The sequence below is a fragment of the Helianthus annuus genome, chromosome 3 (assembly GCF_002127325.2).
Source record: "Helianthus annuus cultivar XRQ/B chromosome 3, HanXRQr2.0-SUNRISE, whole genome shotgun sequence".
In the NCBI taxonomy this organism is placed as follows: Eukaryota; Viridiplantae; Streptophyta; class Magnoliopsida; order Asterales; family Asteraceae; genus Helianthus; species Helianthus annuus.
This window is the reverse complement of record NC_035435.2, coordinates 30413620-30429344: the sequence shown is the minus strand read 5'-3', so window position 1 is coordinate 30429344 and position 15725 is coordinate 30413620. Positions and strand designations below refer to the sequence as shown.

Below are 15725 nucleotides of genomic sequence, written 5' to 3'. Positions count from 1 at the left end.
CCTTGATTGTCACGAGAAAAAGTTAATCCGGATTGAACACTTGCACACCGATGATCAGAAAGCGGATTTTTATACAAAACCCTTTGACAAAAAGAGATTTTATTATCTTTTGAAATTGAACGGGATGAAAAATCTGCAATCTGGGAGGGTAATAGAATGTGAAGCTGAGTTGGGCGGCGATCTGACGTAAACCATGTCTAGTTGTCAACTTTGTTTGTACAGTTTATTTTCTGCTTTTTGATAAAAACAAAAACACAAAAATATGTTTTTCTTTTTAGGGGGGGGGGGGAATTTGCAGAAAAATACAAAAACATGATAAAATTCAAAAATCCAAAAACATTAGAAAAACTTCAAAAAGAGTTTGTGTAGAATAGGGGAAATGATAGTACATCAGCTAGACAGACACAGTACGCTAAAGAATTGTAATGTTTAAAATGCAATTAAGCAGTCTCGCTAAAGATGTGCCGATAGGTTTTTACAAAATCAGTAAATCAGTTTGGGATATAAAAACTAAAATTTACTTGCGTTTACGTGGGGAACACCTCCAGGATATATGGGTAACCCCCGAAATCTTGTTTGAAAGGTCCCGTATTCTGAGATACTAGGTCTTTATGCTTAGTGATATCTGGGGTATTATCCCGGGACTTCTGCTGTATGGAAATACTGACCTAGTCCCCGGATAATACTTTACGCATATGCTTTACTTGTAAAGCCTCCCCTCAGCATAAAAAATGATGACACATTGAAAAATGTTAATCATGTGCTGTTGTAATCAAAAGATCCCCTAAAGGGGCCCCACCGTAAAGTCGAAGCCGTCATCTCTCTGCGTATACGGAAGTATCGACCTGAGCTCTCATGGCCCTCGCATTTCACCCCATTACAGATATCATCTAGGTATACTCACCTGTAAGACTGAATACTGGGATCTGGATAAGGAAGTATATACTAAGGTGGGACACATGTAAAGGTTTAAGTCTTAAAACACTAATTCCGCATCCCGGACAGATTGAAAGTTTTGTGAGAATTTAAGAGGATCAGTATATCGGCAATCTACGCGAATTGTTTCAAGCTTAGTATGAAATAATAGCTTATCGGTGCTTGTGTCTAGTTGGCAGCTGATATGATCCCCTAACACACTCACAAAAAGATTATGTGTACATATTTCAGTTTATTCTGATAAAAATCCAAAAAGATTTTATCTTTTTATCTTATTTTCGACAACCGACATTGGGAATCAGATGTTCAAAGCCTTGTGCAGATCATGTCTGTTTGATGAGGGTTGGGTAAGCTTGAGATACTGAACTGTGTTTGGTACATGTTTGTAGTTTGAAAAGGTGTTTGAAAGTGCAAAATGTTCGAAAGTTCATTAATGTGAACTGTTTTCAGAATGAAAAGACAGCGTACTTCATAAAACGGTCAACCAAGGTCATTAATTTGGACTTGGTAGACCAAACAATTGACCAAGGTCATTAACTTGGACTTGGTTAACTGGGTGTGTCGGTGAACAATCAGAAAATGTTAAAAAGTTAAAAATTTTGAAAATAATATTCTGATTTCGCTCCTAAAACACACCAAATGTTGATTTCGCTCATGATGACACTTAAAATCTAATTTCGCTCCTAGTTGCTTCAAATGCTGATTCCGCTCAAAGCTTCACATTTGATTTCGCTCGAGAGTTACATTGGCCATTTAGTGCGAAATCAGACAGACTATAAAAGCCTTCTGATTCCGCTCCTGACCTCACTTATCTGATTTCATCCCTAACCAATTCTCTCTTAGTGAATACAAGCGAAACCTCTAAATCGTTGTTTTCTAAACGAATTGCTGCCTGATTTACAACAGATCTTGTGATTATCTTATTGATTAATCATGGGCAAGGTAGTTTGAGTCTCAATTTGTCAGATATCATGTGTTAATTGAGCAGTCGGCAACTGTTGATGAACAAAACTTAGTTTTTAGGGTTTTAAATGATAAATCTGTACAATAAAACAAAAATATGTTGTCGTCTCATAGTGTAGATCATGTATTTGGGTGTTGATTGCATCAGATTTGTTGTTAATTGCTGTTTGTCGGAATGAAGGATATGCGAACTTAGATCTAGGGCATGTTTAGTGTCAAAAATGAAATTAAAATATAACCCTAGTGTCGGAATCATCAATTTAACACATTAACATAATCAATTTTATCATTCAACAAATTTTGAGAGATTAAATGTGATTTCGCTCTTAACATGTTTGAGTGATTCCACTCCAAAGTGGATATCCTGATTTCGCTCCTATGTGTCAATATAATGTTCATTTTGATTTCGCCCCAAACTAATCAGTCAGGTGATTCCGCTCATATGCATCATGTATGATAATGTGATTTCGCTCCTAGCACGAGTTAGTGTTTCTGCTCCTGTGTATCATGTTGATTTCGTTTCTAAGTATATTTGGTGATTCCGCTGCTAATCACTTGTAATGTGATTTCGCTCTTAGTGCACTTTCTGATTTCGCTCTTTGTGTACTTAGTTGATTTCGCTTGTGATTGTTTTGAAATTGAAATTTTTCTAAGTATGTTGATTCATGTTGCACTGTTTTAATGTGCAGGGTTCAAGTGTGATTTTTGATCCTCTTCACAACAGCTGTTGTGATTTGGATATGGAGAAAAATACGGAATTGTCAAAGTTCAGCAGTATCTTGGAGTTCATGGGTCGTATTCCTATTCAAAAGGCCTTGACTGATCAACGTCCATTGTACAAGTCACATATTGAACGTTTCTGGAAACATGCTAAGTATGATGAGGCAAACAAAACAATTCAGTCAATTGTGAAGGTGCATGATGAAAATAAGGAAATTGTGATTACTGAAGCGCTCATTCGTGAGGTTGTGAATTTTCCAGACGACGCAGAATCGCCAACAAAGTTATGCTCAGGATGGTGTAACGCCCGACTTGTTAAAAACAATATTATAATACTTTGCGGAAAATAGGCCCAGATTTTTCTTTTTGTTAATATTACCTAATAAAGGTTAATATTCCTAAAATCTATTAATCCACATAATCGGATTAATAAAATAATTACAAACACACTTTTAGAAAATTTCGCCATGACCCGTTTGCATCACGACCAATCCTTATGAAAACAATACCTGCTTATTAACCAAGGTTTTTATAAAACAAATATAACCCACTACTACATTGACATACTAGCACTTGGCTAAAATAAACATTAAAGTTAAACTCTAAAATGCAACTAACTAAGTCAAGTTGACCCAATAAGAAAACCCATATTACTTAGTGAACAAGGCATCACTAAATCTTCACATCGTTGACCCGCTTCAAAAACTTGATCACTTTCGCCTTCCTACCACCCGAATCTGTCATATAACATTACCATATTATTAGCCTCAACCGAGAAATTATATATTCCTACGGTAAGCATAATTATGACTAATATATATAGATTGAACCGAATTATTGGTGAATGACTTGTGAGATGTTTTCTTCTTTCATGATTCTGGTTCAAGTCACCCCGTTGATTTTCATGACTTATCACCTACATTTAAAACATCAAAATATTAGCTTTTGTTAAGTGAGGACTCATAATATGATTTTATACCAAACATAACGGAGTATTCAATGCTCATAATGCCCGACGAAACAATATCGAGCCACCACATCATTATCTCGAGTCACACATTTTGTGACTTTCTCCATTCTAATATGGATGCCCCTTTTTTATAGCTCATGTATATCCCTGCTAATATAGAATCAAGGAAACTTCAAAGTAAACCATTATCGAATTGATTCGGTCAATATAAATAAAATGGTAAACTGCCACATATCTATGTTGTAATTCATTAGACAATATATGCGATTATCAACAATCATTATTATCTAAAATACTCTTAATAATTCATACATGTATTCATAACATACTCCAATATGTTACATAGTTTTTATGACACAAGTGTCATTCATTCATAAGCACTACTAAATGAACACATGTTTTTGCACATGCAGGTTACAACACCCATGACTTTTTAGTTTAGCATACACATCCATATTCAAGGAATCACTCACCTCAACTCATGTAATATATATAGCTAAATAGAGGTTTAAAACAACAACATAATCACATCCCATTGGTTCATTATAAATTCCCTAAGATTATGTAAGTACTATAAAATTTATGTTTTTCACTCAGCTTTATGCAGCTGTAGTAATTCAGTATTTTCCCATATTTATAGTGAGTATTTCACTTCAAACGAAAATTCCTATTAACGGTGACTTCGAGACCTTTCCGTGGATATAAAATACGCCCCGAATGGACATTCGGTTGATTTTCTATGAATTTTTAAAGACTAGTAAAAATATGGAAATAAGCTGAACTTTCAGCATTTGGGTATCTCGACCCATTAACATTATGTACTCTTTCTTGATGGGTTAAAACCCCCCAAAACATCGCTAAAACAATACGTTATTGTTAAGTTAAACCATATTCAATAAGTTTCATTAAACCACCTTAACCATAAGAAATTTAAGCCAACAATAAGACTATTTAAATCAATGCGACTCCAAACATACACGAGTCACTCACCTTTGCCCGTAGGAATGTTGTTGCTTTATCACCCGTTTGACCCGTTGCCATCCAAACGTTATGCCACCTATCTTGACAACAAATCAAACTTGCAAATCATTAGAACACGTAACATGGGCATTTATCTCATAATACCTAGTTACTTATCCAACCCATCATCAAGCATGTGTTCTAAATCATTCTTTTACCCCAAACTTGTTAATTGGTTTATCAACATCCATTTGACCCGTTATCACGCATTTGTGTTTAGTCATAACATACGGGTCATTTTCACCACAATTTCATTGACTAACCAATGTGTATAAGTTTGGGTTATAATCCAACCCAATTAACTCATTCACTCAAGTGACCCGTTTGGATGATCAAGTGAAAATAACATTTACATATGTACTTTATGTTAATCTCATTCACCATTAGATTCACCAAAGCTTTATGTTTACAAAACACTAAGTAATTCTTAGCAAATCATTAAAAAATCAAGTAAACATGGCAAAACTTTCAAAATCTCACTTTTATTTTGGTTTAGGCATTTAATCAAACACCTTGCGGGCATAAACTATATTCCACCATTTTTACGCTTATATGAACTCTCATGCACCCACTTCATCATTAAGATGTCTACTTTCTTTGTAATTCTCAAATAGTATCATCTTTTATGTTTTTAAACAAAATCATCGCTGTTTTAGGATCGTTAGTTTCTACTCAGCAACTTCACACATGGTTTTCATACATCTCTACCCTAATCACCAAATCTTGAATTTGAACCCAAATCATAACATGCAACATGAATCCATAACTCAAAAGTTACAATAAATCAGTTTAGCATAAAGACTTTGGTTGTTCAACACCAAAATCACACACAATTAACCCTAATTTCATGGTTTGAACAAAAAGCATGAAGAACACTACTTTGAATTTCATCAAACAACATATGAAATCACTTACTAGGGCCTTAGAATCAAGCAAAGAAGACATAATCGAGACTTCAACCCTCCAATTTCGTGATCCTCATGTGAAATCAGTCTCCTTCTCCTTCTTCCTTGTCATGCGTCGCACAGAGGTGACCTCCTGGTCACGCCCTTTTCTTTTTCCCTTTCTTTTTTTTTTTGTTTTTATTTATCTAAGGTTCTAGCATATTCACTTTTGGCCCTTATGTTTTGGTTAGTTATCTAGTTTGGTCAAAGCACTATTTTCACTAATAGATAACTAATATTTTAACTAGGTTCAATATACCTAGTTACAATACTTCATGTTAATATCATAATGAAACATGATAACCGAAATTTAGTATTTTTTTGGGGTGTTATAAAATACTATTTCCACCAATACAAACTTACTTGAAAGATTATATATATTTTAATACCATGAAAAAATCGGGATGTTACAAGTCTACCCCCTTAAACAGGTTTCGTCCTCGAAACCGAATTATACTCTACCTTAGGATATTACCCTAATAGTTTAATCACCATCCCACTTGTTTGCGCCTTTAAGCTTAAGCAAGGAGTTCTTCTATTATTCAACTATCATTAAACTAAAGGTGTCCATTAAATGGATTTCACATTTAGAATTTACTTACGTGTACGATCAAGTAGAGCTTTCATCCATGCTCGTTTGAGTCCCGTTGCATACCACCTATGCAACTCACACACGACTTCCATCTTTCCACCTGTAACATCTCTATTTAAACGTATTTAAAACACATGTTCATATTAAACACGAGTTCTAACATGAACCCCTTCCTTTATATGAGGTTTTTCAACCTCTAGTCCATACTTATTTCAATCATGGTAACACCTCTTAATTCCTTTATCATTAATTAACTTTTCGTTCACATCTTAGTCCACCTCCAAGTATTTATACGTTTTGAAAACGATTACTAATTATTTTACATCCACATGTCGTGAAAGTAACTTTTCAACCATTACCCAATTACTTAACATTGGTTTTACACGTTACAATTTTTGGGAATTAAATCTTACTTGACACTCGTGAGGTACTTATCCTTATTATCATTTCCATGAAGTCCTTAGACATCAATGTTATTACCCCATGAAGTCCGGACACTTCATATATACACCCGTGAAGTTCGTATACTTCAAGTTATCATTCACCACTACTATTATTACAATTTATCATTCTAATTTCTCTCTTTTTACTTGCATAATTCATTCACATAGGAGCTTAACGCCATTATCATACACATAATTAGACATATTTATGTATTATCTTTTCCTTCATTAAAAAAATATCTATATGAGCTCATACGTACTTACCTACATTCATATTCCCATATTACAATTTATAAACAACTAAACACCTTTCCATACTTGCTTACTTAATAAGTAAGTAGGGGCCCTTCGTGTGTACTTACAAGTACGCTCACCGTACTTCTGTGTACTTAATACGTACACATGTCTCACAACCATTAACAATTGTAATTTAATTAACTGCCTTAGATTATGGGATATTTAAACCCTAATATCATTCATGAAGTCCTTACACTTCACTTTACTTCTCTTGGAGTTCTTACACTCCAAGTGTTTTCTATGATGTCCATATATCATCGCCTTACATTCGTGATGTCCGTGGACAATCACCATTCATTCCATGATGTTCGTAGATATCTGCTTTATGTCACTTTTATTACATTCGTTAAAATTGTCGTTATTGACTAAAACCAAGTTTTACTTCAAAGGTTTTTTTTTAACTTGTGTCAATTACTCGCATCAAGGAATTGACGACCAATTGCTTTCTCTTTACCAATTTTATTTTACGCGGGGAATCGTAACCGATTCCCACGCCTTAACACAATTGACCAACATGCCCTTTTTAATTTTACCCTGTAGGCTATTTCTTTATGCAATTCTTTTTATCCGTGACCCGAAGGTCACATTGGTCCTGTAGACCCTTGCCTTTATTTATAACCAGAAGGTTATGATGATCCCGTAGACCACCCTTTACCCGTGTCATTCATTAAGTGTATTTGGTGTCACACATCCATTTTATGTTTTGAAAATTATTTATTTTCATGTTTGAATCTATTAGGGTCTCGTGAACCTCTAGATCATTCGTTCTTATTATTATTATTATTTTCTTTTGTCAGCCCGTCATGGCCGTTTATACCATTCATTCTCATTTTTCCTTTGTCACATAAGGCCCTTTAGACAGTGAGTGCCAAAATTAATATTCTTTCTCCTTCCAACCAAGCATGGGCATTTAGGTCATCAATACAATTTCTATTCTTTTCCAATCATAGCCGATGACTATGTTTGATCATTATAGGCAACACCTCCATTCTATGACTTCGTGGGTCATTTATACATTGGTTTTACATGCGAATCCATCATTCATGGCCCTATAGACCATGAATGGCGATTCTCATCATCGTTTCTTTCTTTTCCCTTTTTATCTTTTCTACGATCATTGTCCACGACTATGATCGTTTCCACTTGGGCAATACCTCCATTTCTCACGCTCCCGTTACCCAGTTTGCGTTTACGTTTACTTGACCCATTATGATGTTTAAGCACTTAAGCTTAAACCATCCACATTCTTTTCATTGGATTATTCCATTTCCATTAACCTCGTCCTTACTACATTGGACGTATATGCGTTTATTATAAGAAGTTCATGGTATCATGTGTTTACTAGTTACTTGGCCAAGGTAAGCAGTCAACACATGGTACATATGACCTTATTATAACTAACACATTACCTCCCATGTAAGTAAATCCTTAGTTCATGTTCGTGTCTCCGATTGTTTTTTTTTTTTTTTTTTTTGGTAAAACCACTTTTTATTGTTATTTAACAATTATTAGTTTAACCCATTTTCTTCTCAAAACATGTAGAATGTTTTCATTTTATAAAACTTTTATGCAATCACATTCATCAATGTAATCGTTACTTTTCCTCAGTAAGATCCTACTAAGAATATCTACTTGGATGGTCACCCTCGTCCGAGTTTCTAAATCAGAAGTCTTTTGTACTTTAATTATTCACTATTATGAATGATGCGTATTACCCGCCCAATTTCTCTTGGGAGCATCATCCTGGATGGGTATCATATCCAATTTTCCCAAGCCTTAATTCCATATGCAATCGTCATTCATTACTTAAATGTTGCATACTATTATTCATATAATAAATTAAAGTGTGCACCTGGGTGATACTCGCTCTGATGAACTTTCATTGCCATTTGTCCTTTATTCGGTATCATCACTTGGCTTAGGTCCTTGATGAGCATGCCCTACTTCATACTTCCGACCCTTCTACCATCATGTCTGGTGGATCATCAAATTCCTACCATCTTCAGATGCGAGAATCATACCACTGAAATATTCAAAAAAAATATTAGTAACATTACAATTTAATAAGAGCCTGTACGATAATACAAGGCATTTTATATTACTCGTTGAAATGAGTAGCTCGTTATCAATACCGGTAACTTAGTTAGGCCTTAGGCCACCTTAATTGTCTTTGGCTTCGTGATCAAGTCTCGGGTCAACTTTCATCTCCCCATAAGAGCACTAAGGTTGAGTTTGAATACCACTTCATATTCAATTCTCTCAACCCACGGCTCTGATACCAACTTGTAACGCCCGACTTGTTAAAAACAATATTATAATACTTTGCGGAAAATAGGCCCAGATTTTTCTTTTTGTTAATATTACCTAATAAAGGTTAATATTCCTAAAATCTATTAATCCACATAATCGGATTAATAAAATAATTACAAACACACTTTTAGAAAATTTCGCCATGACCCGTTTGCATCACGACCAATCCTTACGAAAACAATACCTGCTTATTAACCAAGGTTTTTATAAAACAAATATAACCCACTACTACATTGACATACTAGCACTTGGCTAAAATAAACATTAAAGTTAAACTCTAAAATGCAACTAACTAAGTCAAGTTGACCCAATAAGAAAACCCATATTACTTAGTGAACAAGGCATCACTAAATCTTCATATCGTTGACCCGCTTCAAAAACTTGATCACTTTCGCCTTCCTACCACCCGAATCTGTCATATAACATTACCATATTATTAGCCTCAACCGAGAAATTATATATTCCTACGGTAAGCATAATTATGACTAATATATATAGATTGAACCGAATTATTGGTGAATGACTTGTGAGATGTTTTCTTCTTTCATGATTCTGGTTCAAGTCACCCCGTTGATTTTCATGACTTATCACCTACATTTAAAACATCAAAATATTAGCTTTTGTTAAGTGAGGACTCATAATATGATTTTATACCAAACATAACGGAGTATTCAATGCTCATAATGCCCAACGAAACAATATCGAGCCACCACTTCATTATCTCAAGTCACACATTTTGTGACTTTCTCCATTCTAATATGGATGCCCCTTTTTTATATCTCATGTATATCCCTGCTAATATAGAATCAAGGAAACTTCAAAGTAAACCACTATCGAATTGATTCGGTCAATATAAATAAAATGGTAAACTGCCATATATCTATGTTGTAATTCATTAGACAATATATGCGATTATCAACAATCATTATTATCTAAAATACTCTTAATAATTCATACATGCATTCATAACATACTCCAATATGTTACATAGTTTTTATGACACAAGTGTCATTCATTCATAAGCACTACTAAATGAACACATGTTTTTGCACATGCAGGTTACAACACCCATGACTTTTTAGTTTAGCATACACATCCATATTCAAGGAATCACTCACCTCAACTCATGTAATATATATAGCTAAACAGAGGTTTAAAACAACAACATAATCACATCCCATTGGTTCCTTATAAATTCCCTAAGATTATGTAAGTACTATAAAATTTATGTTTTTCACTCAGCTTTATGCAGCTGTAGTAATTCAGTATTTTCCCATATTTATATTGACTATTTCACTTGAAACGAAAATTCTTATTAACGGTGACTTCGAGACCTTTCCGTGGATATAAAATACGCCCCGAATGGACATTCGATTGATTTTCTATGAATTTTTAAAGACTAGCAAAAATATGGAAATAAGCTGAATTTTCAGCATTTGGGTATCTCGACCCATTAACATTATGTACTCTTTCTTGATGGGTTAAAACCCCCAAAACATCGCTAAAACAATACGTTATTGTTAAGTTAAACCATATTCAATAAGTTTCATTAAACCGCCTTAACCATAAGAAATTTAAGCCAACAATAAGACTATTTAAATCAATGCGACTCCAAACATACACGAGTCACTCACCTTTGCCCGTAGGAATGTTGTTGCTTTATCACCCGTTTGACCCATTGCCATTCAAACGTTATGCCACCTATCTTGACAACAAATCAAACTTGCAAATCATTAGAACATGTAACATGGGCATTTATCTCATAATACCTAGTTACTTATCCAACCCATCATCAAGCATGTGTTCTAAATCATTCTTTTACCCCAAACTTGTTAATTGGTTTATCAACATCCATTTGACCCGTTATCACGCATTTGTGTTTAGTCATAACATACGGGTCATTTTCACCACAATGTCATCGACTAACCAATGTGTATAAGTTTGGGTTATAATCCAACCCAATTAACTCATTCACTCAAGTGACCCGTTTGGATGATCAAGTGAAAATAACATTTACATATGTACTTTATGTTAATCTCATTCACCATTAGATTCACCAAAGCTTTATGTTTACAAAACACTAAGTAATTCTTAGCAAATCATTAAAAAATCAAGTAAACATGGCAAAACTTTCAAAATCTCACTTTTATTTTGGTTTAGGCATTTAATCAAACACCTTGCGGGCATAAACTATATTCCACCATTTTTACGCTTATATGAACTCTCATGCACCCAATTCATCATTAAGATGTCTACTTTCTTTGTAATTCTCAAATAGTATCATCTTTTATGTTTTTAAACAAAATCATCGCTGTTTTAGGATCGTTAGTTTCTACTCAGATTTTGGTCAGCAACTTCACACATGGTTTTCATACATCTCTACCCTAATCACCAAATCTTGAATTTGAACCCAAATCATAACATGCAACATGAATCCATAACTCAAGAGTTACAATAAATCATTTTAGCCTAAAGACTTTGGTTGTTCAACACCAAAATCACACACAATTAACCCTAATTTCATGGTTTAAACAAAAAGCATGAAGAACACTACTTTGAATTTCATCAAACAACATATGAAATCACTTACTAGAGCCTTAGAATCAAGCAAAGAAGACATAATCGAGACTTCAACCCTCCAATTTCATGATCCTCATGTGAAATCAGTCTCCTTCTCCTTCTTCCTTGTCATGCGTCGCACAGGGGTGACCTCCTGGTCACGCCCTTTTCTTTTTCCCTTTCTTTTTTTTTGTTTTTATTTATCTAAGGTTCTAGCATATTCACTTTTGGCCCTTATGTTTTGGTTAGTTATCTAGTTTGGTCAAAGCACTATTTTCACTAATAGATAACTAATATTTTAACTAGGTTCAATATACCTAGTTACAATACTTCATGTTAATATCATAATGAAACATGATAACCGAAATTTAGTATTTTTTTTTGGGGTGTTATAAAATACTATTTCCACCGATACAAACTTACTTGAAAGATTATATATATTTTAATACCATGAAAAAATCGGGATGTTACAGATGGGTTATCAGGGTGCATTGAACGTTGGAAATTATTTGAAGTCGAAATTCCAGAAACCCTACAAGTTTCTTATTCATTGTATTTTGATGTCACTTAGCCATACGAAGGGAAGTTATGATACAACGCGCGATTATCAGATGAACATGGTTACTGCATTGGTGTTAAACAAGAAATATAACTTCTCACATATTGTCTTTCATTATATGGCCGAGAATATTACCACAAAGAGCAAGACTTGGATGTATCCAAGGTTTGTGCAGATGATGATCGATCATGCATATCCAGAGATTGACCGTGATTTGAAGGATGATTTGTTAGTTTAGTCACATATGAGCAATGATTCTCTAAAGTAGCTTGCCAGATACCATCCAAACCATCCTGAACCAAAGATAGGTGCTGCGTTCTTCGGTTTTATCAAAGATGTGAATTATGTTGATCCTGATCCAGTTGATCATCAAAACTGGAGAAACGAAGAAGAAATGAAGGAAGCAGCCTATGCGGAAGAGCTGAAAACTCTTGTGGAGTTCAAAACCACCCGAAATGACTGGTTTGTCAAAGAACCAAGGAGAAGAAGCAGAAAAGTTACTCCTAAAGTTCAAGAGGGTGAGGGGTCATCATCACAACCAAAAAAGAAACAAAAGAAAGTAACAAAGACGTTATTAGTTGATGAGCCTGAAGTTGAAGAACCGACTATGAATGTTGAGGAAAATCCATATGCTGGTATTGAAGAAGTGATGTTGGATCTTGGTGATTTAGAGGCTGAGCAAGTAGTTAATGTAGAAGCTCAGAAAGAGAAAGTGATTGATGATATTGACGGTGATAATGTTGATAAAGACACTACAAGTTCTTCGAGTTCTTCAGATGATGAAATTGATGAAACTGAAAGGTTGAGAAGAATTCAAGCGGAAACAGAGAAAGAGAAGTTGTTGAGAAAGAGAAAAAGGCAAGAGAAGGAAGATGCTCCATATGTGCCATCTCCGCAACATGTTTCTGATTCACAATCACCTTCTAGTGGTAGAAAGAAAGTCGGGGCAAGAAAGAAAGTTGTGTCTCTAAAGATTCGAAAAGTCACTCCAAAGATCTCAAAACCGAAGGTTGTGTTAAAGAAGAAACCGGCAAAAGAACCAACACCACCATCTGAACCTACACTATCACAATCACCAACACAATCACCTCCACGACAACCAACACCTCCACAACGATCTTCACCACCAAAACAACCAACACCACCCAGACAACCATCACCAATACATCTTTCACCACCACAACAACAAACCCTATTCACATCTCAATAAATATTTCAAACACCACCAATCTCACAACCTATTGTTCAAACCACACCTGGTTCTTCAGGATATAGAGGTTTTCCAACCGTTCCTTCGAATTTGGGCGTAAGTCTTGATGATGTAGGAGATTTTGATTTTGCAAACGCCTCACAAGTCAAGAATGTTGAAAAGAAAGTTGATGAAGTGATTGCTGAAAACAAAAAGTTAGCTGCTGAGAACAAGAAAGTTTCTGATCGTGAGAAAATTCTTGAAATGCGTGTGAAGAAGCTGGAGTCTGATAACAAAGAATTGTTAAAGAAGATTGACACTGATCAATCAGAGATTGATATCTTGAAAGTACGAGTTGCTGAACTTGAAGAAGAAAAAACTCGAAGAGATGAAAAGAACAAATACTTCAAGTTGAAAAACAAAGAGCTTGAAGCTGAAAAGCATTTAAAGAGCATGAGTTCTATATGCTAAACAAAGTTGTTGAAAAGATGCTTGGAAAATCAATTGAGCAACAGTTTGAAGAAATCCAAGTTGAAGAACTCAGGGCTAAACGTCATGCTGAGATAGATGAACAGATGAAAGATAAAGGTAAAGGCGTTGAAGGAAGTTCGGCAGTGACAGAAAGATCAATTGTTCCTTCCTTAGTGGTTGAGAATCCTGAACCTTTAACTGCTATATCTGGCCTTTTTGAAGAAGAAACTCATCTTGAAGAGTTAGCTGGTGATGACGATGATGAAGATGATGACGATGATGAGGAAGAGGGTGATGATGAGGAAGATGACGAGGATGAGAAAGTCTTTTCAGCAAGCAGTCATGGTTCTGATAACGATGATGACGATGCTCAAGGTGGTATGGGTATAAAAGTGACTGAAGCTTCCACTGAAAGAACTGTTAATGATTTGATGAATGATTCTGTGAATGAAGAGACAGGGGGAGCTGAAGGAAAGGGAGAGTCTGATGATGCTCAGAATGTTAAACATGTTGAGAAGTTAATTTTGAGATTGGATACTTATAGGGAAGAAGGTGAACATTTTCATACGTACACGTTGGAAACGATTAAAGAAATGACACGTATGGTGAATCCTGATTTCAAGTTTGACTTTGAAGAGGAATTGAATGCATTCGATATCAACCATCAACCAGAGTACGAGTACAAGTATGTAGAAGATGCTGACATGTATGACAGGTTGAGGTTGAGGATTGGACTGATGATGAGGATGTAAGCGAAGATACTTCCCAATTGCCCACACTGATGGAATTCTTTTCAGAGGAGAATAGAGATGAGTTGAGATGAAAACTGGCTGAGATCTTAAAAGACAAGAACTTTGATGGCACTCCCAAAGACATGGAAAAGGAAGAACGGAAAAAGTGGTTTAAAGATAGTCACGAGAGAAAGTTCTAAAGACCGTTGAAGTACTATCAACGAGATCGAAGTGTGTCGCTCGGTGACATCATTAGCTGGGGTTTCTTACCTCATGTTAATGCTTACGCGATCAGAAGAGAATGTGGGGTGCAGTACTTTGAACGCTTATATGACATAATGTCATTACCATGGTGGGATGTGGAAGAGCTGTCAAAAGTAAGAACTTTAGGGTATCCAGTTCGTAAGAATGATATTTCAATGTGGGGGTATATAAAGTTTGAATCGTTGAAAGAGTTTCGACACTGGAAGCCGCATTATCCTAAAAGAGTGCAGAGGGTAGATCCGGAAACAGGGATTGAAGAAACGATACTTAATGTAAAAAAGCCGAAGACAATGAAGACTATCCCAGTGCCACCAATGGAGCAGGATTTCTATAAAGGCTTCTTGGGCTGGGTATACAGTTACATTTCAACTGAGGCTGTCATTACTTATCAAGCAGGAAGTGAGTTAAGAGAGATGCATGTGTATGACCCGATGTGGTTAGTAAATTACTCTGCGAAAGATATTGAATGTCTATTCATAAACAAGATACACTATCAGGCAGAAGATAAAGAGCAGGCCATGCGGTTTCAATGTGTTGCTACTCTTTGCTTTCAGAAAGGTATAAACTCTGAAAGTAAATGGAAGTCATCTTGGTGGTCTCTCGATGAGAAAATGAAGAGGAAAGCTGAATGTGAACGTCTAAAGCTTGAAGAAAAGAGAGGAAAGTGGATGAACATTCAAGCTGAAGAAGAGAAGAAAAGAAAGATAGAGAATGACCGAGTGAGGAACTTGCTTAGGAGGAAGCCTAAGTCAAGGGA

The 15725-nt window shown here is 35.3% G+C and overlaps 2 long non-coding RNA genes across 5 annotated transcripts; both read right to left on the bottom strand.

Moving 5' to 3' along the window:
* Positions 1 to 3129: 3129 nt before the first annotated feature.
* On the bottom strand, positions 3130 to 11908 carry LOC110928904. Of its 4 annotated transcripts, none has more exons than XR_002586732.2 (4): positions 11786 to 11908; positions 4580 to 4646; positions 3450 to 3535; positions 3130 to 3356 (listed from the first exon to the last, which is right to left on the bottom strand). It is a non-coding gene; the product is annotated as an uncharacterized LOC110928904 (long non-coding RNA). The 4 variants fall into 4 exon arrangements; XR_002586731.2 differs by lacking the exon at positions 11786 to 11908 and adding an exon at positions 5525 to 5668; XR_002586730.2 differs by lacking the exon at positions 11786 to 11908 and adding an exon at positions 5525 to 5626 and having other exon boundaries at positions 4580 to 4650.
* Positions 9275 to 10896, bottom strand: LOC110928905. The gene is made up of 3 exons (XR_002586734.2): positions 10830 to 10896; positions 9701 to 9786; positions 9275 to 9607 (listed from the first exon to the last, which is right to left on the bottom strand). It is a non-coding gene; the product is annotated as an uncharacterized LOC110928905 (long non-coding RNA).
* Positions 11909 to 15725: the final 3817 nt, after the last annotated feature.